The following is a 23,278-nucleotide window of genomic DNA, read 5'->3' as shown; positions in this document are numbered from 1 at the left end:
ATAACCGAATTGCTTGATGTCCAGTGAGTGTTAGCATAGGCCTAATGTCATGGCCGCTATGCCTATAAAGGCCTACTCAGGCACAAACTGCTTAATGTTTGTTACCAAACGTGTTTACGGGATCATTCTTTGCTGTAAAAAAATATTCCCCTCTCCTCACTGTTATCCATACGTTTGCTTCGTTCTTTTTATGATTAACAAAAGTTTTCATGGTTTGCTTTCCCTTGGATTCATGGATGTCCTGCATGTTGTAATGAATAACGGATTGCCCTTCAGAGATCAAGATTGCTGATCACACCTGACACCTGAACGCCAAGGGGCGTTAATTTTGCCAAAGAGGAGCAGCTGCAGTCCGCACAGCAACCGCACTCTGAGATAGCAAGCATTGTAGGCCTAGGCTTACTACCGTACGTTTGGTGTCCTGCAATACCGGTACCCGAGAAGATCTTTCTACCCGCAATTTAGATGGGCATTTGTAATTGGTCCTGGGTGCCGATGATAACCCGCTGACTCTTCACCAAACACATCATTTAACATCCACCAACGACTGGTACAGGTAGAGGGGACTTCTGGCTTAACTTCCATCCGATGGACGACGCACACATTGATACCTGGTATATATTGTAGAACGGATCGGTTGGCGGCTGCACTGTGAAAAAAAGAAGAAAAAAAAGTAAGTAAAAACATCTGCTGATTGAAGAATGAAACCAAAAGTAAATTTCAAACAACTGACAAACAGGTAGATGGTATATTGGGGATCACCTGGTGAGTATTCCAAATGCTTGTGAAATTATAGATTAGTAGCATTGTTGCTTCTTTCAATGAGTTGTTTGTTTTTATAATGCAGATTTGAAATGCCAGCGATAGATTGGATGGAGTATAATGTCGCCCGAACCCCACTTCCCCCATGTAGAGGGTTCCCTCCCCCATAAAATATTCCCATCATTCCCAAGTCTGCAATGCTTTTGTAGAGGGATCAAAAGAGGCACCCCACCTCTCATCCTAATCAATACCCTTTATGTGTATGTGTTCTGTTGCTGTGGAGTGTTTGAAAACCCCAAGAATGATGCAATACCTGCACAAAGGTGGGTGGGGAGTGATGACTCCCCAGGAATTTTTTTTATTATTGTCGCCATGACAATGCCAGCTCGTACAGCCGTTCCTGGTCTCCAATGCCTTTATCCATTTCTCATTGGAGTACCGGTCTCCCTTCAGGGCTGGTGCCCCAACATCACATCTCTCTTTTCCTGGGGATTCTGTGGAATGTAAAGTTCTCAACATTATCGTGGTCTCCAGCGATGAGGCCGATGTAAAAGTTGTGTTGCTCTGACGTCACAGGCAGGTCAGTGGCCTCCATTTTTCATCTCCTCTTGTCTAGCTTTCTCTCCTCTCTCTCCTCCCTCCTCTCTCCCTGCTCTCTCCTTTCCCCACTCCCCTCTCTCTCTCCCCTCTCTCTCTCCCCTCTCTCTCCCCTCCTCTCCTCTCTCTCTCCTCTCCCCTCTCTCTCTCTCTCTCTTCTCTCCTCTCTCTCTCCTCTCCCCTCTCTCTCTCCTCTCTCTCCCCTCTCTCTCCCCTCTCTCTCCCCTCTCTCTACTCTCCCCTCTCTTTCTCCTCTCTCCCCTCTCTCTCTCCTCTCCCCTCTCTCTCTCTCCTCTCCCCTCTCTCCTCTCCCCTCTCTCTCCTATCCCCTCTCTCTCCCCTCTCTCTTCCCTCTCTCTCCTCCCTCTCTCCTCTCTCTCTCTCCCCTCTCTCTCCTCTCTCTCCCCTCTCTCCTCTCTCCCCCCTCTCTCTCTCTCTCCCCTTTCTCCCCTCTCTCCCCTCTCTCTCCCCTCTCTCTCCCTTCTCTCTCCCCTCTCTCTCCCTTCTCTCTCCCCTCTCTCTCCCTTCTCTCTCTCTCTCTCTCTCTCTCTCTCTCTCTCTCTCTCGCGCCCCCTGCTGGTCGCTGGTGAGTCGTGCGTGGGTGTGGCAATCATGGCTGCTGTGTGTGAGGAGCTGTGAGTACTGTGTTGTGTTGTTGCCTTTCCCATCCCCCTTTTCACTCCCTCTGTGTCCTTGTACGTGTTTGTGAAGTTTTCCCCGTGTTTTCCTTCTTTGTTGAGACAAGAGAGAGAAAGAGAGCGCGCATGGTGAGTTTGGTGCGAGTCCTAAAGAACCTTGTGTTCTTCGGGCCTGTGCTCTGCTTGCCGTGTTCTTCATTACCGTCGTTTATCGGCTCCCTTATTCTATTTCTTTTCTTTTTACCTTCGCCTGCAGGCTTTGCTTGCGATAGGTTCTATTTTGTTTTGTTTTTTCAAATATTTCCTTAGTTTTGGTTCATTTATCGCTATGGCAAACAGTCGTTTGCAGAACAGCATTTACGAGTCACTTACTCGTAAAAATGGGGTAATAGTTAGTCCACCCGACGGGGTTCGGGTCGATGACGTCGTGATGGGCTTGGGTGAACTCGTTGGTTTTGAAAATGTGTTAGCAGCTTCAAAGATGAACCAACGAGTTGTTGTTTTTCTTTCCGAGGAGCGCTATGTCGCTCAGGCGGTTGAAACTGGTTTGTCCTTACCGCCAGATATTTTCGTTAACGTTAGTATGTTGGACTCACCGGCGGTGAAAATCACTTTATCTAATTTACCGCCTTTTGTTAAAAACGAACAGATTTTGTCCGTTTTAACACAGTTTGGCACCGTGGTGTCAAAAATCTCCATGATTCCCTTCCGTTTGCGTTCGGATTCTACAGTCCGCCATATCATGTCCTTTCGGCGGCACTGTTACATGGTGTTAAAAAACAATGCTCAATCGCTCAATGCTTCAGCTACGTTGGTCGTTGAAAATCGAAATTATCGAATGTACATCGCAACAGAGACAACGACGTGTTTCACGTGTGGTGCCTTCGGACGTTTAAAAGGTGCTTGTCCGAAGTGTGTATCCGGTGGCACATCTAGACAGTCAGGAACAAATGCCGATCCTAGTGGCACATCTAGACGGACAGAACCAAATGTCGATCTTCGCAATGATAATGGCGCGTCTGGGACGGCAGATCAGCCTTCACATTCGAGCGCGGAAATCGATAATTCACCGGCTGATGACGCGGGTTTTACTACCGTGTCCTCCAGGAGGAGTTATAAAAGAGGAAGCGGTAATGAGGACATACAGGCGAGCGTTTCGAAAAAGATAGCGCCGTCGAACGAACGTAATGTTTCTTTTTTAGAAACAGAAGCCCCTGCAGCTGGTCTTCTGCTGCAGAATAGGTTCAGTGTGTTTGCTGAAATGGAAGAAGACGTTTCCGTTCATTCCTCTCATGAACAAGGACCAAGCGCAATGCCCCAAGATGTTGTGGTAACCCCCCCAGTTACTGAAACTAAAGTCAAGAACCACAAACCTGCTCTCGTCCCGCGCCCTGCTGACGATGAAGTGTCTGAAGTAATGGAGGCAGAAGAAGTAGCAGCTCCAGAAGGAGAGTGCAAAGCCTCTGATATAAAAACGTCAATCCCTGTTACGGTTTTTAAAACTCCCGCTGTGGAAACAGCTGCACCTTTAGTAGAAGACGATATTCCCGTTATGAGAGCATCGGTTTCGGTGTGTGGGGAAAAAAATGAAGACCTTTCGGATTACGACTCAGATGGGGCCTCGTCGCTCGCCTCTAGTGCTAGTAGCGAGGTCTGGAATGACCCAGCAATAGCCAAGGAACTGGAGGGTGATGATGATTTATCACCCATGGAAATTCTAAAGTTTCTTCAGGACACCTTTCGAAAGAAAAAGGTTAAAATTATAACCTTCTTCCCGAACCTGTCTGGCTTTATAAACTCCTCAAGACGTCTCCTCCTTAAGGCTGAACAACTTGGTGTGACTGAGTCACAAGTATTTCGCCTGAGAAAGTGTGTATTGAAAGCTCGGAAAGAGCTACAAGCACACCCTAACTTCCCTGTACATGATAAATCTTCCCTACCTACACCATGACCTTCTCTGTTGTAACTTTAAATATAAATGGGGGACGTTCACCCCTGCGTAAAGCTCAGGTAAAGTTGCTTGTCGAGCAAAAACATTTCGATGTTGCTCTTTTGCAAGAGACAAGATGTAGCTCTTCGTGCATGAGCGAATGGACTCGCATCATGAAAGGACAGTGGTTCTTTAGTAGCTTGACCTGTCCTAGTGCTGGAGTGGCTATTTATTTAAATCCTTCTTTCTGTCCTGAAAATGTCACTTTTAAGGAGATTACTAAAGGGCATTTAGTCTCAGTTAATTTCTTTTATAATGGTTACAAACACACTTTAATAAATGTATATTCACCCAGCACGAGCACAGAAAGATTAGTTTTTTTCACACAGTTAGAAATGTCCCTCACACACCTTGATTTTGATGGTCTTGTTTGTCTGTGTGGGGACTTTAATTGCACACTGTATCCCACCCTTGATCGTAATGGAGAAGAGCCCCACCCATCAAGTACAACACCCTTAAAGAGAGCATTGTCCAAATTCTCCCTTATGGATGTATGGAGACTCCAGAACCCATCTGCACGGCAATACACGTGGTGCCGATGTGCAAATGGCCGGTTATCTCTTGCAAGGCTAGACAGATTTTACATAAATAATGACTCTCTAAATGTCATAGACCATGTTGACACCACCCCAAGTGGTTTTTCGGACCATCACATGGTTGTTCTTCATATACTCTCCCCGGCTCGAAATCGTGGCACTGCCCACTGGACCTTCAATGTGAGTCTTCTGCAAGATGACGCTTTTCCTGTCGCCTTCCGAGCCTTTTGGGAAGCCTTACTACTACGGAAGCCTTCCTACTCCTGCCTCACACAATGGTGGGACAATGCGAAAACCCATATTAGGACCTTTTGCCAGCAATATAGCTCCTTTTGTACAAGGAATGAATCTGCGCTGCAATCTCTAATTGCCAAAGAAATATTGTCTCTCCAGTCAAGCCTTCCAGCTCCCAGTGCCGAAAGGACCAGTTCTCTAATAGCAACGAAGAAAGCACTCCTTGCTCAACTCTGTGCAAAACAAGCCAGAGGGGCTCTAATAAGGCTACGAATGGAGAACTACAGCTCTATTGATACTCCTTCCAAGTTTTTCTTTGCTTTGGAAGCACGAAAAAAGAGAAACCAGCAAATAACTTCGCTGCAGGCACCAGGAGGCCGAACAACACACGATCCAAAAGATATTAGAAGCTTGACAAAACAATACTTCTCTGACTTGTATTGTGCCAGAGACACTAAAGAAGACATGATTCGTTCCTTAACCACTTCTTTGCCCACCTTGTCCGAACCTGCCTGTCAACAACTTGACAAGGAAGTGACTCTTGACGAACTTTTCACTGCTTTGCAAACTTTGCCCACAGGTAAAGCTTCTGGACTTGATGGAATCCCTGCAGAGTTCTACAAAACCTTCTGGGATTTGTTGGGACCTGAGTTGCTTGACCTCCTAGTTGATAGCCTACGATCAGGCTTGTTACCAATCAGCTGTCGCAGGGCTATACTTGCTCTCATACCTAAGAAAGGAGACCTCCAGCAACTTAAAAATTGGCGTCCCATTTCGCTCCTCTGCACGGACTACAAGATTTTTTCAAAAGCTCTTGCCAACCGCCTCAAACCTTTGATTGGGGAGATTGTACACCCCGATCAATCCTATTGCATTCCTAAAAGGACAATACACGATAGCATTTTTATTGTACGTGACATGATCGACATTTGTATTGCTGAACACAGAAATGTTGGTCTGGTGTTTTTAGACCAAGAAAAAGCTTTCGACACGATTGATCACTCTTATCTCTTTGCTGTTTTACGGGGGTTTGGTTTTAAGGAAAATTTTATTTGTTATATCAAAATATTGTATAATAATATTTTTAGCTTGCTCAAAGTAAACAACATCTTAAGTCAGCCTTTCCCTGTTACCAGGGGTATTCGTCAAGGGTGCCCCCTGTCTGGCCTTCTATACTCCTTATCAATTGAACCTTTACTACATCGTTTACGCACACGGCTACAAGGGTTTTATCCTCTGCCGTTGGAAAATCCCGTAAAGACCATTGCTTATGCGGATGACCTCTGCGCAATTGTGTACTCCGATGACGATGTTCGCGCTCTGGTTGAGTCTGTCGAGGAATTCAGCCTGGCAAGCTCGACTAAAGTTAATTGGGAAAAGAGCAAAGCTTTTTACTTAGGTCCACAGAATGAAACTCCCCCTCCAACCCTACCAGGGCAGCTTGTATGGACCAATGAAGGAATACACTACCTCGGTGTCTTTCTTGGAACTCAAGATTTTATTTCAAAAAACTGGGAGTCGCTGATTACCAAAACCGAGCAGCGGTTGATAAAATGGAGGGGACTATTGAGGCAGCTTTCCTTCCGGGGTCGTACTCTGGTCATTAATAATCTCGCGGCATCAATGCTCTGGCATGTTTTCAAAGCACTGCAGGCCCCAGGTTTTATCCTTAAAAAACTTCAAAGCTTTTTTGTGGATTTTTTCTGGGGGGGAAAGCACTGGCTCCGGCCAGGAATACTAAGCCTGCCGATTGCAGAAGGTGGACAGGGGCTAATAGATGTGACGAGCAAAGTGATGGCTTTTCGCCTCCTCTCAGCACGAAGGCTTCTATACTCCGACGTCCCATGGAAAGCCTTTGCCCATTGCTTGCTTAGGCAAGCTGGGAAACTTGGCTATGGTGACGAGCTTTTTCTTCTTGACGCGAAGCACGTGGATATGACATCGGTCCCGTTGTTTTACCGAAGCATGCTGGAAGCGTGGCAGGCTGTTTCTTTTCGCCGTGACACCAGTGCTTACTCCCTTCAGATGTTCCTAAATGAACCAATATTTCTAAATTCTTTCTTTGATGGGGTCTGTAGTGACAGATCTTTTATGCAAAAGTTTATTGATGCCGGTGTTACCAGAGTAAAACACCTCAGGAACCCCTTTGTACATAGATGGAAGCCAGCTGCTGACATTGCCGTGGCCACCAGTGTGAGGTCCATCAGAGTCATTGGCAGAATTTTCTCTGTGATTTTACGGACCTTCAAGCAAACCGGGTTAAAATGGGACCCAGACATAGAAGATGCCCTCCATCGATCCCAATGTCCTTTCCCAAATCTTTTAATTTTATTTCAAAGTTTTAGGCTCTTTACCCAGATGGAGAAATCCTCAGTGTACAATCTATGTGTTCTCACTCTTTTTCCTGGCAAACCTGCAGAGCCACAAGCTCATTGGCGAGCGCTGCTTCAAGCTAACCGTTTCACAACAATAAACTGGCAGGTGATGTACAAAGAACCTACTGTCAAGCGCTCGGGTGATCTACAATGGCGGTTAGCGCACAACATCCTGCCTTGCAACATCCTGTCCCACCGTATATGTCCTGAAAACTCGGAATTGTGCCCCTTTTGCGACACCCCAGAGACCATTTTTCACATTTTTATTGAATGTTCAAGGTTGGCCTCGGTTTTTAAAATCCTGTCACGTGTGATCCGGGGGCTCGGTTTGACTTTTACACATTGCGTTTTCATATTTGGTTTTAATGTCTTGTATCAATGTAAAAATGAATGTCTTTTAGCAAACTTTCTATGTTCTGAGGCAAAACTTGCCATTTATTTATCGAGGAAACGTAAACTGCAGAACATTGACGTTTTAGCTGATGACGTTTTAACTGTTTTTAAAGCATTGGTTACATCGCGTGTTCTTTTTGAGTTTGAAACTCAAGATCCTGCTTTATTTAAAAACCGGTGGTGTGCGAAACAATCCTTATGTGGTATGGTTGGTGGTGTTCTAACAATCAATTTATAAATCCAAAGTATTGCTTCTTTGTTACCCCTTCCTTTCCTGGTTATTTCTTTTGATGCCTGTACAAACGTCCTTCACCATGTAAAACTTGTTTTCCTTGTAATAAAGGGGAAGAAAAGTCAAAAAAAAGTCTGAGTCTGTCTGTTTCTCTCTTCTCTCTCTCTCTCTCTCTCTCTCTCTCTCTCTCTCTCTCTCTCTCTCTCTCTCTCTCTCTTTCTCTCTCTCTCTCTCTCTCTCTCTCTCTCTCTCTCTCTCTCTCTCTCTCTCTCTCCCTCCCCCTCCCACTTTGCACAGCTACCGCTCGCTTAGCACGCACGTGCGATTGCCAGGTCTGTTGCTCAGTCACTGCCGGTACGTGCTGTGTCTCGTGTTGCTGTTTCCTTTCTTCCTACCTTTTGGTCCTTTCTGCTGTCCGAGTGTCGGTGTCCCTTTCTATCGTCTTGTCGGCTGAGCGAGAGAGGGAGAGACAGCGCGGTTAAAGTTATCCGCTTTAGGTGGTTAACGGGATTTATTTATTTATTTCCCAGTTATTGTTGTTGTTGTTTATTTTTTTGCATTTATTTAGGCTTTATAAACCTTTGTACCATTTATTGGTTATTTTTTTTTCGTTTAGTTACTTCAAATGGCTAGCAAGAATAGTCGAAGTAATGCCGGTCGTGACGCCGATGAGGGGTTAACAGATGAACACGGCATGTGTTTTGTCCCACCGGAAGATGTCTCGCTGGAGGAGACGCTCCTCGCAATCGGAGAATTGATCGGTTGTGAGAACATTCGGGCAGCGTCCCGAATGCACCACAAGGTGGTTGTTTTCGTTTCACGTGTCCGTTTCGCGCGCATCGTCGTGCAGAACGGCCTCACCTTGGGCAATGACCAGTTTGTTCCGGTTTCGCCATGGAACACTCCGGCCTCGAAGGTAATACTATCAAACGTTCTACCGACGCTGTCTAATGAGGAAATTCTTCAGAAGCTCGGTCAGTACGGTACTGTGGTGTCGAGAATTATCCAAGCCTCCATTCGCACCACAGACGGGAAGCTTAAGCATATCGAAACGTTTAGACGGTTTTGTTATGTTGTTTTGAAGGATGGTTTGACGCAATTGAATGTCTCTCTCGTTTTTAAGTCGTCAAAACGTGAGCACAGGATTTTTGCGGCAACGGAGAGGTTGATTTGTTACGGGTGTGGTGTACATGGACACACTCGGCAGTATTGTCCTGATGGGGAGAAAACGTATGCCACAGCAGCCGGACCACCTCCCCCCGTGACCACTACGGATGATTCTATAGATGTTTCGCCTTCAGTGCGGGAATCTACATCGGACCATCAAGGTACGGCTAAGAGTGGTGCTGATGAGACCCATACGGATGTGCTTCGTGTAAGCGATGAGTCATCCAGTACAGCTGGCCATCGTGCAACCGATGAGTCAGCAAATGTAAGGGAGAAGCCTCTACCTGTAGAGGGAATGTTTTGTGAGGAGCAGCAGATTGTAGATGCGGCGTCTCGGAAAAATTTGAAACGGTCACTTGTAAGTGCGAGGAATGAGGACAAAGGTGTTAAAGTGTTGGTGGTGCAGACAGGAAGCAGTTTAAACGATTCAGACAGTCCTTCACATGAAGATCAGGAAGGTGGTGAAACTATGGCTGACATGATACCACCTGCTCAGGATGAAGGGGAACTTTTTCCTGAAGGTTGTAAATCAACCTGCGAAACCGAACAGCCTACTGATGACCATATCAATTCTAATGGGGAATGCAAAATACCCATTACTACTAATAACGACTCCTCCCCCCCCATTGCAATGAGGATGAAGAGGATGAAGAACCTAAGGTAGATGGGGATGGAACAGGTGTTTCTGTACAGGTTCAGGAGGAACTCGTTACTAGCGTCACGGAGGGAATTCTAACTACAGAGACGCTGATCGGCCATGAGGAACCAGTGGCAATGGTTGACAGGGCTCTCCCCCCCCCCCCCCCCCCTCAGGAGGAAGAGCAGCCTTTGGAGATCTCAAAAGAAAATATTGTCAGATTTTTGAAGGAAAATTTCAGACAAAGGCATGTACGAATTAAGGATCATTTTCCTAATATCCAGGCCTTCCTTGCAGCCGCAAAACCTTTGCTGCAAAGGAGTGAGCATGTGGAAATCTCCGAACCTGAATTTCAGCGGCTGAGGAAATCCATCACGAAGGCAAACAAGGAATTAATTGAGGAAGAGGACTTCACCCCCTAGAAGAATCAACCATGGAACTAAATGTTGTATCCTTAAATATAAATGGGGGTCGTGCCCCCTTACGGAGGGTGCAAACCATTCAAGCGGTTGGAAAAGAAAAGGCTGACATTATTCTCTTACAAGAGACCCACGCTACTAGTGCTCAAGTAGCCGATTGGGGGAAACTTTTTAAAGGGCAATGGTGGGTGGCTAAGTGGGTTCCCTACACCTCGGGCCGGTGTTGCCATTTGCCTAAGTCACAAGATTTGTGCTCAACAGGTTTCATTTAAAGAAATCTATAAAGGGCATTTGATCTCCGTAGATTTTCTTTATAATACCCAAAAGATTATCGTGGTGAATGTTTATGCACCGTGTGACCCAATGGAGAGGAAAATTTTCTTTTCCACTCTGCGGGATTTTGTAAAAACTCTGGACCCAACAGCCTTTATCTGTATCGCGGGAGATTTTAATTGCACAATTTGTCCGTCAATTGATAGGAATGGTCATGAGCCTCATGTTGCCTCTACGAAAGCTCTAGAGGACACCATCAACATCTTTCGGTTTAAGGATGTGTGGAGATCACAATACCCACTCTCACGCATACATGGTGTAGATGCAATGATGGTATTATGTCAATGGCAAGGCTGGACAGATTCTATGTGAACAAGCCAATGTTGAATGTGGTGTCTGTCTCCAAAATTTTACCAACTGGATTCACAGACCACAGTTTAATCTCAATGTCCTTTAAGTTACCCTTTCCACCTGGTGGTAGTGCTTACTGGTCTTTGAATACTCGTCTCTTACATGACAAGGAATTTAATGAGGCCTTTCACGTCGTGTGGGAGAAAATTCGCTCCTCCAGACCTGAGTATGATAGTCTCCGGCTGTGGTGGGACATTGCAAAATCCCAAATTAAGAATTTCTGTCAACAATATAGTGCATACACCACCAAAATCCAATCAATATCAATCGATCAGTTAAAGTCTGAAATTATATCGTTAGAACAGAATGTTGACGAGGTTGGGAGAGGTGCACGTGACCAACTAATATGGGCAAAGAAAGCAGTGCTGGAGGAAGCGGTACGGCAACGGGCGATGGGTGCCTTGGTCTGAATGCGAATGAGCTATTTAACTCTGGACATGCCAAACAACGAGTTCTTTAAGTTAGAGTCTTCCCTCAAAAGGTCACAACAAATTCATACTTTACTCACTCCCAATGGGTCGCTGGTGACCTCTCAGCAGGCGATCAGGTGTACTCTGAAAGGGTTCTATTCTAACTTGTATTCTCCTCAGAACGTGGACAATGAGGTGATACGAGAGTTAACTGCTGGGCTTCCGAGTGTCGAGGAGGATGAGCGATGCATGCTCGATTCCCCAATTTCGGCTGATGAACTTGAAGCAGCTGTGCGGAGCCTGAAAGATGGGAAAGCTTCTGGAATAGATGGCCTGCCCACAGAATTCTACAAGACCTTCTGGGCCCTTGTGGGACCTGACTTACTCGATGTACTCGAAAGCATACGTGTCGGAGAACTTCCAATGTCTTGTAGACGAGCAGTCGTTTGTTTGCTACCAAAAGCTGGGAATCTTCAACTGGTTGATAACTGGCGACCTGTCTCCTTATTGTGTGTTGATTACAAGATTTTCTCTAAAGTACTTGCTAATCGTATGAAGACTGTGATCAGTTCAGTTATACACCCGGACCAGACCTACTGTGTGCCTGGAAAATCTATTTATGATAATATTTTTTTGGTAAGAGATATTATTTCATGCAATAAGTTCCTGCGTGACGATTTTGGGTTGCTGTTTCTTGATCAAACTAAGGCCTTCGATCGTGTTGACCACAAGTACCTTTTTTCTGTCCTGAAAGGAATGGGGTTTGGTGAAACTTTCACCTCTTATGTGAAACTCCTGTATACTAATACTCAATGTATGATGAAGATCAACAATAGGTTATGCTCTCCCTTTCCTTTCCAACGGGGTATTCGCCAAGGTTGCCCCCTCTCTGGGCTTTTATATATAGTCGCCCTTGAACCACTCCTTCGGTCTATTAGACAGCAAATACCTCAGGGAATGAGAAGTATAGAAGGAGCAGAATTTGTGCAGACGGCTTATGCTGATGATGTCTGTGTTTTGATTAGAAGCTCCAATGATGTCTCTGCTTTACAACGTTGTATGCGAGATTTCTCTGCAGCCTCTTCCGGTGGGATCAATTGGAATAAAAGTACAGCATTATGGTGTGGCAAAGGCAATCTCTCTTGTGTATCACCACCCTCACTCCCACACAACCTGGTCTGGAGAACGGACGGGGTTAAATATCTTGGAGTGCATATCGGTAATCGTGAAACAGAAATGAAAAATTGGGAAGGAGTGTTGGAGCAAATTATGCACAGATTGAAAGCATGGGAAGGACTGCTGAGGTCCATCTCCTATCGAGGCCGTACCCTTGTCATAAACAATCTGGTTGCAACAAAATTATGGCACAGAATTATTGCTTTACAGCCATCAAACCAACTAATTATGGCTACTCAGCGAATGCTAGTAAACTTCTTTTGGAGTGGCTACCATTGGCTGAGGCCTGAGATATTGTACTACCCCCGGAAGGAAGGTGGCCAGGGCATTGTTGATATCTCTGGTCGGGTTGTGGCCTTTCGGCTGCAGTCTCTGCAGAGACTACTGTTCGCTGAACAGCTGCCCTGGCGGCCCTTTGCATTTTTTCTGTTACAACAGGCTGGTAGACTGAGATATGATCGGCAGCTTCTTTTGATAGACCTCGAGCATATAAATTTTGCCTCTCTTCCGAGATTCTATCAGAGTTTATTGGACACTTGGAAAAGGTTTGACGTCCACCGCTTCCTTGAGGGCTATAATTGTCGAATGTTCCTTCAAGAACCCCTTTTCTTCAATAACCTTTTTCCTGGTATCCCTCATAGCCATGCCCTGATTAAAAAATTTATCCAAGGAGGGATTAACAAAGTATGTGATCTGAGAGATTCATCTGGAGTTAAGTGGAAACCTGCTGGTTTGGTGGCAACCTCAGTTGGATCTCGGTCTGTCCGACTTGTAGACCAAGTTGTATGTATAGTCATTAGGAAATTTAGACAGCTAAATATCGGCTGGGAAGGTGTTGGTAACATTGAGGACTTTCGGTTAGGTTTCCCTGAAATCAAAGTGCTCCTTTCGTCTTCTCTTCAGCCGGAGATTGAACATACCCCCCCTTTTCATCTTGTAACTAAGATTGGAATCCGTGATCTCTCTCGACAAAATAAGAATGTACCCCTCTCTGGGAGAACACGAGTAGCTTTGTGGTCAGAGCGGTTAGGGTTGGGGTCTCCCTCTACCCCCCCTTTGGCCTCACATGTACACCTTACCAATACATGGTGTGTTAGCGGACATACAATGGAGGCTAGCACACTGGGCGCTTCCCTCCAATATTTTTGTCCACCGTATTAACAGCTCACTGCCGGAAACTTGTCCTTTCTGTGACCAGAAGGAGGATTTGTTTCATGCTTATGTACAGTGTCGTCGACTGACATCGCTTTTCTTGTTCCTTGAATATCTTTTTCACCAATTGTCCTTCCCTTTCAATATGCATATGTTTATATTTGGTGTGTCTTTCAGGCCCACATGTAGAGATGTGGGTGTTCTTCTCAATTTTTTGGTTGCTGTTGCAAAATATGCGATATATAAATCTCGGAAAATTAAAATAGATAACGGCTATGGCTCTGATGCTATTTCTATTTTTAAAGGGTTTGTCTCAACACGACTCAAGCTAGAATTTGATTTCTTTGTCAGTAATGGAAACGTCCAACTTTTTGAGAGAAAGTGGTGTATTGGCAATGTTCTGTGCTCAGTCGATGATTCAAAAGTGGTAATTACTTTATAATTCCTGATTGATTTGACTTTTTTTCTTTGGAACTGATTGCTTGCATATATGTTTCTTCCTGTGTCCTTGAATACATTTCTCTCTCTCTCTCTCTTAGTTTTTCGCTAAATTTGCTCTTGATGTATTTATAGCTCTTGCATGAGCATTTCCTTTAAAATTGGTTGTGGTTTTGTTTGTGTCTTCCCCTTTGGTTTGTAAAATATATATTTTTTGTATATTTGCTGGTTTCTTTTAAATACCCTTTGCTCTTTTTGTGGTGTCTTCATGATCCTTATGCAATTTCTTTAAACTGGTTGCTGTGTTTTTTTTTACAACTGCTTTGTGAAATGTGTTTTTTTTACAACTGCTTGTGAAATGGCTTTACATTGTTTATAATAAAAGGACACAAAAGTCAAGTCTCTCTCTCTCTCTCTCTCTCTCTCTCTCTCTCTCTCTCTCTCTCTCTCTCTCTCGCTCTCTCTCTCTCTCTCTCTCTCTCTCCCCTTCCCCTCCCCTCTCTCTCTCATGCCCCACAGCTCCTCCAGGATGGACTTCCAGGAACCCCTCCCGGTTAAACTTCCGAAATCCAGGCTGACTGTGCAGTGTACACCTCAACACCTTTGTTCTCTGCTTCTCCCGTCTATGGAACCACCTCCCTGAGGGCTATACAATCCCAGTCTAACCTCCAGGGCACAGTGGGTGGTGAGTGAGTGAGTGCACCACTATCTCATATCAACCACATCCTTACCCAGATCCTACGTTTCTCTATGTCTAACGGTTTCCTAGTTCACTCCACAGTATATACACACACACACACACACACACACACACACACACACACACACACACACACACACACACACCCTTCACCGGGTAATCAATGTCCTGCTTGCATCATCAGTCTCTTCACTGATTATTTGTTGTTTACATTGTAAGCATTTTACAAGATCTCCAGGCTGGCAGGGAAGCTTAGACATACATGCAAACTTGCCAGATTCAAACCCAGGCTATTTAGCTTTGGTTCGAATCTCGAGCCAGCTCTAAATGAACGACCACCCTGGTGTTTCGAAACCCTAAACGAATTACAAATTCCAGTTTCCTTCAGTCTTAGTAGTGGGTGACACGTCCTGCATTGGTTCCAGCGGACAAAGGGTTGTCGAATATTGGCGATACGCCCCGGAACTGCGTTAAGAGTACCGTACCGTACAGGCCTCTAAGCCTGTCTCCATGAATGTCTCATTTTCCCAACAGATGTGCGGCCTTGTGATCGTCGAACCAACAATCAGAACAATATCACGTTCCCTCGTCTCTGTGTCGTGGACAATTACAGACCCAAACTGGTTTGCGGTGTCCACTTACTTAATGTGTTAGATGTGCTGATAATATCTGGAGTGCGTACTTATGACGTCATAAGCTCGTTTTACGGTAGCCTACCACTTTCTGGTGGAAATGTAGCGTAATAAGGGCTGTGCCGCTGTGGGTTTAAGCTTTTATAATCCCATCCAATCCCATGCATCTGTGTGTGTGTATCTGTGTCTGTGTCTGTGTCTGTGTCTGTCTGTGTGTGTAAAACTAAAGTCTGCACAAAAAGGGAATTTTTCATTAGGGTGCTGTTTTTGGTCAAAGTGACATGAACGGTCTGAAACATGTAGATTGTAGACCATCTGTATATAAAGTTCATGTATGTTGTGTTTCATCTACACCGAGAGAATTTGACCAAGGAAGCTGAAACTTTTAATGAGGACACTCGGGCAAGTTTCGTTTGATTCCATTAAGGTTTTAAAAATAATAAAAAGAAATTCACTCATCTCAGCATTTTCCTTCCTTTGGGGGTAAAGGGTGCAAATGGAATTACCTGGGCTATATAATCACAATGTATTGTTATGAATTTTGGAGTAGGCATATATAGATTCAGGTAGATCTGTATAGGTATCATGCTTCGTCTGTCATGCAAGAGAATCTGACATGTAATAAGTTCTGTGTGTAGGCGGTTTGTCGGGGTAAGTCTATACCTGTGATCATACAAGGATGTTCCTGTGATATATAGTGTTACGTGCTCCTCCCCAAACCCCCTGGTCACGGTGTACCTCCAAGCCCCGAGAGGCGTCACGGCAGAAAAATGTGTTATTCTGTATGTCAAAGATCAATGGTGAAGCCACACCAATTGTTACCAACAAACAAATATTGTATTAAGATCACACAAGAATAACAGTACAACAACAATAGTAATCAATTGTACAACCAATATATATTTCCGATGATGGTAGCATCAGGTTCGTACAATATAACTCACTATGCTCCAAGTGAGCGAAAAGAAGAAGATTCCCAATGTCTCTAATCCCGGCTTCAAGCCAAAGTTGATTCCGGCTTCAAGCCAAGGTCGATCCGCTCCAGCGATCATCAGAACAATGTCCAGTCGAGACCAGAATCCCGTTGGGTTGGCAGTTACAGTCCTGCGGCCAAAGCTGCGCAAAGGCGCCCTCATGGCAACTGGGAAATCACACCCTCGGGTATGGACGTTCCACGGCTCAGTCGACGAACCGCAAATTAACCTTCAAAAGCCACGTTGCACACACACACACCAGATTAACATCTGAATGTGGTGAAAATGGTTGAAGCGAGATGAAACCGTGAGCGAAGAGCAAGTCCTGCGCGAGTCAAAATGGCCGACGGCCCGTTCTCGAGGCGTAACGGCACTCTGATGATTCTCTCCGGAATCAACCACAAAACCTGTCACGCAGGTTGATCTGTCACAGCGATAACAACTCTGTCGCAGGAATCCCTTTCCCGGGAAACCCGAAAGTTCACGAGTGACTCCCGTTCGTCAGCGTTTGCTCCAGAACTCAAAGCAGCTCGGCTTTCTTGTCGAACTCACTCGCTCCGCCTTCTTTCTCCTCCTCTTCCTCTTCGTCGTCGTCCGGTTCCCGATCCGATTTCCTGTTTCTTTTAAACATTAACTTTTTTACCTTCTGGAAACAGTAACCTCTATCTCCCGTTAAACGACAACAATAATAGCACATGGAATCAAAAATGTTTACAGTGGATGAAAACCACAACAACGGAAGTGACGAATCCATAACAATAGTTCTAGGGGATAAGATAAGACTCCATTGTTTGTCAGACCTGGTGATCATTCCTTTGTCCCATATAGCAACGCTCTCTTATAGACACTTAGATAGGCCCTTAGTGCACCACATTAATTAAATCCCCTCCCTTACGATAAAACTGACTGGAAAGACAAGCAGGCAGCGGCTGCGCAGTGGTACACCATGGCTTTCACACATTGACTGGGCAGGCTGGGAGCCACGCCCAGGAGGACTCTTGATTGGCCAGGGGGAGGGGCGAGCAATAAGCAGGGCGCTGATTGGCAGGGTAAGGAAGGTAAAGGAGAGACACACTGGTTGGCCACTGACCAATGACACCTCGGCCAATCAGTGCGGAAGGTGCGAACATTCGGCCAGTCGGCATGGAGGGCGCGAAGGAGGACGTAACAAGTGACACGCTGGTTGGTGAAGAGGCCCGGATGACGTCAGAACACGCCGAGCAAGAGACTGGGAGTGGCGGACATTTTGTGACTTTTGGTCCGGACTTTGCTGGTGAACGTTGGTGTGCCGACATTGTCCCTTCTCGCTTTGGCTTCGCTCCTGCCCGGACCTCCCTTCTGCCCTTGCTTTTCGTTCCAGGTTGGACTTCGTTTGGAAAGACGTTGGAGCGCCGACGATTATCTTCCCCAGCGTTCACGTGCGGACGGCAAGCGCACGAGCTGCAGCAGCCGAGAGACCATTGCATGCTCGCTCGCTTGGCGCGAGAGGCCTGGTGAACGGGGGGCCGGTGGAACGCCAGCCGACGGGACCGAGCGGTTCGCGCTGACCAAAGCCGCATCGGACGGTGCCTGATCGACCCGACGGTACACTGCCAGACACAAATAAGACGCACCACATTTCACAAACACGACGAGACATTTATTTTATTCAATCTCCCATTGTTTGTATCCGAAGTCTGTGCGTGGAGACGTCCCAATCTAGGTTCTAGTTTGTTATCATCGCGTTTCCCTGTCCCGATATTTATTTCGAATAAACCCTTGTATTATTTTCCCTTTCTATTCAAAACCACGTTTTGGTTTGATTTATTGATTTCAGGTTGAAGACGCCTGCAGCCGTGAAGGTAAGCGGCATTGTTCATTTTGGCTCGTGTATGAACCGCCATCAATTGGGATAAACACCTCCAAGTAAGCTCGAGTCCATCCGCGATCCCACGGTCTTAACCAAGAGGGGAATCGTGCGACAGTATTATATATGCACATAAACAACCCGTGTATGTAACCCAGGGGCCAGGTTAACGTTATTTTCGTGAGCAATAGAGACAGTGGCCTGTTGCCTATACACCACCCAAATAATGCGTCAGAACTTCAGAAGAACATGTTGCGCAATTGAAACAAGATAGCCCATAGGGCAGGTACTCTGCTATGGTATTGATGGTCATCTTACTACAATTCACCAAATGTCCGTCCATCCGTCCGTTCAAAGGTATCGCAAAAATGGCTCAACCGATCGCAACGATATTTTGGGTGGGTAATCCTGGGACCCCCTGGAGTAAAATAGGCTATATTGTTTTTCCAAGTTTTCCAAGTTTTCCAATTTTCCAGGTTTTCCAAACACGATGGAATAATATTTACCAATATAAACAGTGATGTGGCTTTTATTGAAATTCTCCAAATACTGTTTAGATTTTGATGAGAATTACGAACCTGCAGCGAATCCAGAAGTGGACAGATAACGGCAATGAGCGGGTTTGATAATATCCCAATACAACCGTCATTCAGTCGTAATGTTAAATCGTTAAACGTTAATCGTGTTAATCGTTTTGTTAAAGTATCAATTGATGATTGGAATTGAGTGAATACAATTACGATTTTGAATTCGTAATTGTGTTCACCCAACCGTACGGAACTTCACATCAGGATTTAAATATTTGTTTATGTCACGAATGTTGTTAAAAGTTTATTTTTTATATTAATGTTATTTCATTTGTAATTGGAGTTATGCTGTTTGGAATGAAAAAAGAGATATCGAGTTCAAGTGAATGACGACATGCCGTGATGGTTTCTACTTTCTGAACGTGAACTTCACGGATCTCCATATGCAGATTCGCCACGGACCCACGATCGATGTTTCTATAGGTGAACGTACCCGTTTGTTTGCGAACGGGTACGATTTTCATGGAAGTCCTTCACGAACTTGCTGTCCATGTCTGACATGCGACTGAAGGTGCTACAGGAATGTGGAATTTATTGGTTTCATGCTTTAGCATTTGCCGTTTCTGCATTGTCTGTTTGCTTCTGGCCTCCCACCCGTGCGTAGCACGAGCTGCGTAGCACGGGTATGTCACCAGTAAAGATAATAACATGACCCACCTCTCCTCCATGGCTGCTCCCGGAGGCAGCGTGTGCTTCTCGTACCGTTCATGGATTAAAAATCAGCATGGCATCCACCTTGTGGGCATTATGGGCTGGCAGGATAACTTATTAGGTATGTACACTTGCTTTTTAAGCTGGCTGTCTTTCCTGGGATGGAATCTCAACCCAGGTATAATATGTCATACTGGTGTTTGATGTGCAGGGTGACGCGCACCGTCCATCAGAAGAACATCAAGTCAGACGACCGTCCAGCAGCAATGGCCATTGGTGGGTGCTGAAGATCCCTTGCTGTCATTTGTGAAGAGTAGGCAAGTTATCTCCACATTCAGCCTGTTCGGCAGGTTTTTCAAAAACTGTCCCCTGCCGACCATACATAATTTAGGCCGTTAATGAGATGGTAGTAGTAGTAGCAGTGGCGGTGGTCGACCCACCGTAGTGGATCTAGGAGCAAGATCTAGTGGTTTGATCACAAATGCAGATTCTATGGAGGCCATTTGTGTTTTTTTTAGGGTCTTGAGGGAGATTTAGCAAATCCAGTAATGGACTATGGCCCAGCCTTTACAAGAATAACCGCAGAGTGCAGACAGGTACAAACACATTCGTTTATAGAGAGTGACAAGAACAGTCTTGAAGAAACACCAAGAAATTCTCCATACGATGAAGACAAAGAAAGGAAGCAGACCGGCACAGAGGGAGACGTTTCTATAGCGATGGTCATATGAGATTGCAAAATCTGAAATTAGCAAACAAATTATGAAAAGCTGTTTTCGGTATGTATGGACTCCGTCGGCATGAGGATAAAATGGCTGACATTGATCCGAGCACACATTCCAGTGTCTGCTGTCAGATAGGAGGAGAGAGACAGCAACAAAGAGCAAGAAATAACGTCCACAAAAGAAAGACAATGATTAGGAGAGACAAAGTCAGCTAGGAGCCTCTATGAGACACCATAAAGGTAAGGCATGGTGACCCGCGTGTTGTGGCAGCTTGACCCGGCCGACCACATTCCTGCAGGCATGGCTGGCTTGCCAAGGCAGGCATTACAGGCTATGGGATTAGGGTGCAGTCATTGCACCTGGCGCTATACGTGCCACAGCCTCCCTGCTGGCACATTCCGAGCCGCCATTTGCACACCCGCGGGCAGGTTTACATCCACATTCCCAACACGTCGCTCCTACCCGAGCGTCATTCCCGCAACCATATAGTCTCGGATGAAGTTAGTCATAGTTCCCATAGAAATGAATGTTCGGTGCAAATGTACGTGGAAAACCCGGGCCTCAAGACGGATGACTTAACTCTTTCCAGGCTGAAAAGGTCCTGAGTCGCCATTATCGCTTTCTCTAGGCTGTTTCCGACCAAAGCAGATAGGCCTAATATTTCTATTATTAGAGCAGGGTCAGCTTGAGCATGTAAGCTGCAAGGCTTTCTGAACTTTGACTCCGAAAGATCAGATTCCATGCACGTCTCCTAATTATCCATTTTGTCTTTTTTTTCTGCCTATATGTAGTTCGGTCCACTCCTCGGGGTCTCTACCACATGTGTGTGTGTGTGTGTGTGTGTGTGTGTGTGTGTGTGTGTGTGTGTGTGTGTGTGTGTGTGTGTGTGTGTGTGTGTGTGTGTGTGTGTGTGTGTGTGTGTATATATATATATATGCTGGCGGTTCCCCACTGATGATATGAAGGTCGCATAGTGACTGATATATAAATATATATAGACACAGACAGACACAGACAGACAGACAGACACACGCACAGACACATACACAGACACACACACAGAATCTACCTTAATTGCCCTTTTGGTTGTCTACCTGTTAATATATACCGACCGGTAAATACAGATGCGTCTGTTTCTCTTTCTTCACATCAACTCAAGACCTCGCACTCCCGCAGGACCACTGCCGAGCCTGTAGTTGTGTAGCCCGTCCGAAATGCTCAAGCAGCGGCAGTTTCTTGAACGTCGTGATCACATTTTTCCGCTTAATATTTACCTCCGCCACCGGAGGTGGGTGCAGGCTGTTTTCACTGCCATTTGTTTGCCTTTGTCTGTCTGTCTGTTTGTAGGATATCTCAAAAATTATGGGCGGATTTGGCCGGAACTTGGTGGACAGGTTGGATGTGTGACAAGGACGAATTGATTCGATGTTGGTGATGATCCGGATCCGGATCCGGATACGATAAAAAAAATGTAAGTGATTCTTCACCATTGAGTGATCGGGCAAAACGGTGTATAGCACGATATCCCAAAAACGTATTGACCGGTTATGAAAAAACCTGATGGATGAGTGTGTAGGTGACAAGACCAAGCTGATTAGATTTTGGTTCAGGTCTGGATGCAGATCCGGCCTATCAGTGGATACAGGACGTAAATTGTTCAGCCTTGTGGAGGTATGCACTCTACCAAGTACCATTCGAGTTATTATTGTATACATGATCGAGGATCGTGAATGGATAGAAGAGATTATTTGAGCAACTAGTAATACCCACTTCCATCGGGAGCGAAATATGGTGTTAATAGCCCCTTCCTACTAGAGGCCCGCTTCTTCTTCACGTGGCGGCGGACGGAAGTGTCTCCTTTCGGCGATGGCAACACCCGAAAAATTTGGTGGTGGAGACTGGCCCAGCCATTTTCAATTGTATAATAATCAGACGTACTGTACATACATACATATACAGATAATTGCCTTATTTTAGTGTGACTATAAACACCCACTCCCTTTGGGAGCAGCAGCCTGGGAAGAGGAGGAGAGGTAGTGGGGGATGTGGGGCAAATCTATTTTGTGCCGTGGCTAATAATCCCCTTTCTGCAGCAGGGGTCGGTAAACCACTTGTACTGTGGAACGTGTACAGGAGAAGGTTGTAAGCCATCTCCCCCCCTCGTATGTGTTGGGGAGGAGGGGGGGGTTATTGTGCCCATGACCCGACCCTGGGTACTACCAACACATTTGCAAAATTTGGTAGACATCAGGCCAGCCCTATTTTTTTTCTATGATTTTCAGTCATAATCATACAGAATTACCTTATTTAATATTAGCAGGAGTATCTGGCATCAATTTGGGTTTTTCCTTATATTTTGTGCATGCCTAAAACACACCTACTAAGGAAAATTTATATTTAATATCATAATACACACAGGCACACATACACACACTAATCGGGGATAATATAATAACACATTTCACAAAGGCTCAGGCACTATAGAGCTTCTTTTTTTTTAACCCCCTAAAAAAATCTTAAAAATCGAACTAATTTTTTTTGTTTGTTTGTTGTTTTTTTATAGACGAAAACACTCCCCGGCACTCACTGATGAACGTTTGAGAGTTTGACAAATATCCGTTATGCTATCTCTGAGAAAAATGGCGTTACACACACAGACAAACGGCTCTCTTATACTATAGATAGTGTGATGGTGCAATTGCAGGCCATGCCCAAGACCACGCGCGATAGGTGTACACTGTACATACACCCAATGCTCTGCTGTGATCCCATGATGACATGGCCTTGCCTTTAGGCTGAGGTTTTAAGTCTCCAATGAGTTTGTGATGATTAAATAACATCTGAACCAGACTGCAACGCTTCTGTGCTCTGAACTCGATTGTCACATTTCAAAACTTCCCACAATCCCAATTAGAATGTTGATCGAAGATGGAGAACACACTCTCAAACGTGAGATAAAAAGGAAGAGACCGTCTATTTTTACGCACGAAAGTATCGTGGAAATTGTGACCCTCCTCCCTCCCTCCCCCTTGGATACACATCCTTCGTTCCTGCCACAATGTGTGTATATATACAGTGTGTGTGTGTGTGTGTGTGTGTGTGTGTGTGTGTGTGTGTGTGTGTGTGTGTGTGTGTGTGTGTGTGTGTGTGTGTGTGTGTGTGTGTGTGTGTGTGTGTGTGTTCTCTGTACTCTCCTTCCTCTCTTCAATCACTTTTCCTTCTTTTTTCAGTTCACCCTCCCCCCCAGTGTGTACGTAATAAACACACAACTCCTAATAATAATGGCCACAAAAAGAATGGTAAACGGAGCTATCTGAAATATT

General features: G+C 45.3%; 3 long non-coding RNA genes across 4 annotated transcripts in view; 2 read left to right on the top strand and 1 right to left on the bottom strand.

The window, feature by feature from the left end:
* Window positions 1-1,044: 1,044 nt before the first annotated feature.
* On the top strand, window positions 1,045-15,630 carry LOC137437361 (uncharacterized). 2 transcript variants are annotated; one of them, XR_010986482.2, is made up of 3 exons: window positions 1,045-1,342; window positions 14,360-14,525; window positions 15,075-15,630. It is a non-coding gene; the product is annotated as an uncharacterized LOC137437361 (long non-coding RNA). The 2 variants fall into 2 exon arrangements; XR_010986481.2 differs by lacking the exon at window positions 1,045-1,342 and having other exon boundaries at window positions 13,486-14,525.
* The window catches only part of LOC137437359 (uncharacterized), a 23,940-nt gene continuing 1,737 nt past the window's right edge, over window positions 1,076-23,278 (bottom strand). Inside the window, exon 3 of the long non-coding RNA XR_010986480.2 lies at window positions 1,076-1,256. This is a non-coding gene — a long non-coding RNA (uncharacterized LOC137437359). The remainder of the gene's footprint in view (window positions 1,257-23,278) is intronic.
* LOC137437358 (uncharacterized) overlaps window positions 19,242-23,278 on the top strand; it is a 17,946-nt gene continuing 13,909 nt past the window's right edge. Inside the window, exons 1-2 of the long non-coding RNA XR_010986479.2 lie at window positions 19,242-19,351; window positions 19,442-19,506. This is a non-coding gene — a long non-coding RNA (uncharacterized LOC137437358). The remainder of the gene's footprint in view (window positions 19,352-19,441; window positions 19,507-23,278) is intronic.

This window comes from Myxine glutinosa, chromosome 12 (assembly GCF_964187855.1).
Source record: "Myxine glutinosa chromosome 12, kmMyxGlut1.1, whole genome shotgun sequence".
Taxonomy (NCBI): Eukaryota; Metazoa; Chordata; class Myxini; order Myxiniformes; family Myxinidae; genus Myxine; species Myxine glutinosa.
This window is presented reverse-complemented; position numbering and strand designations above follow the sequence as displayed.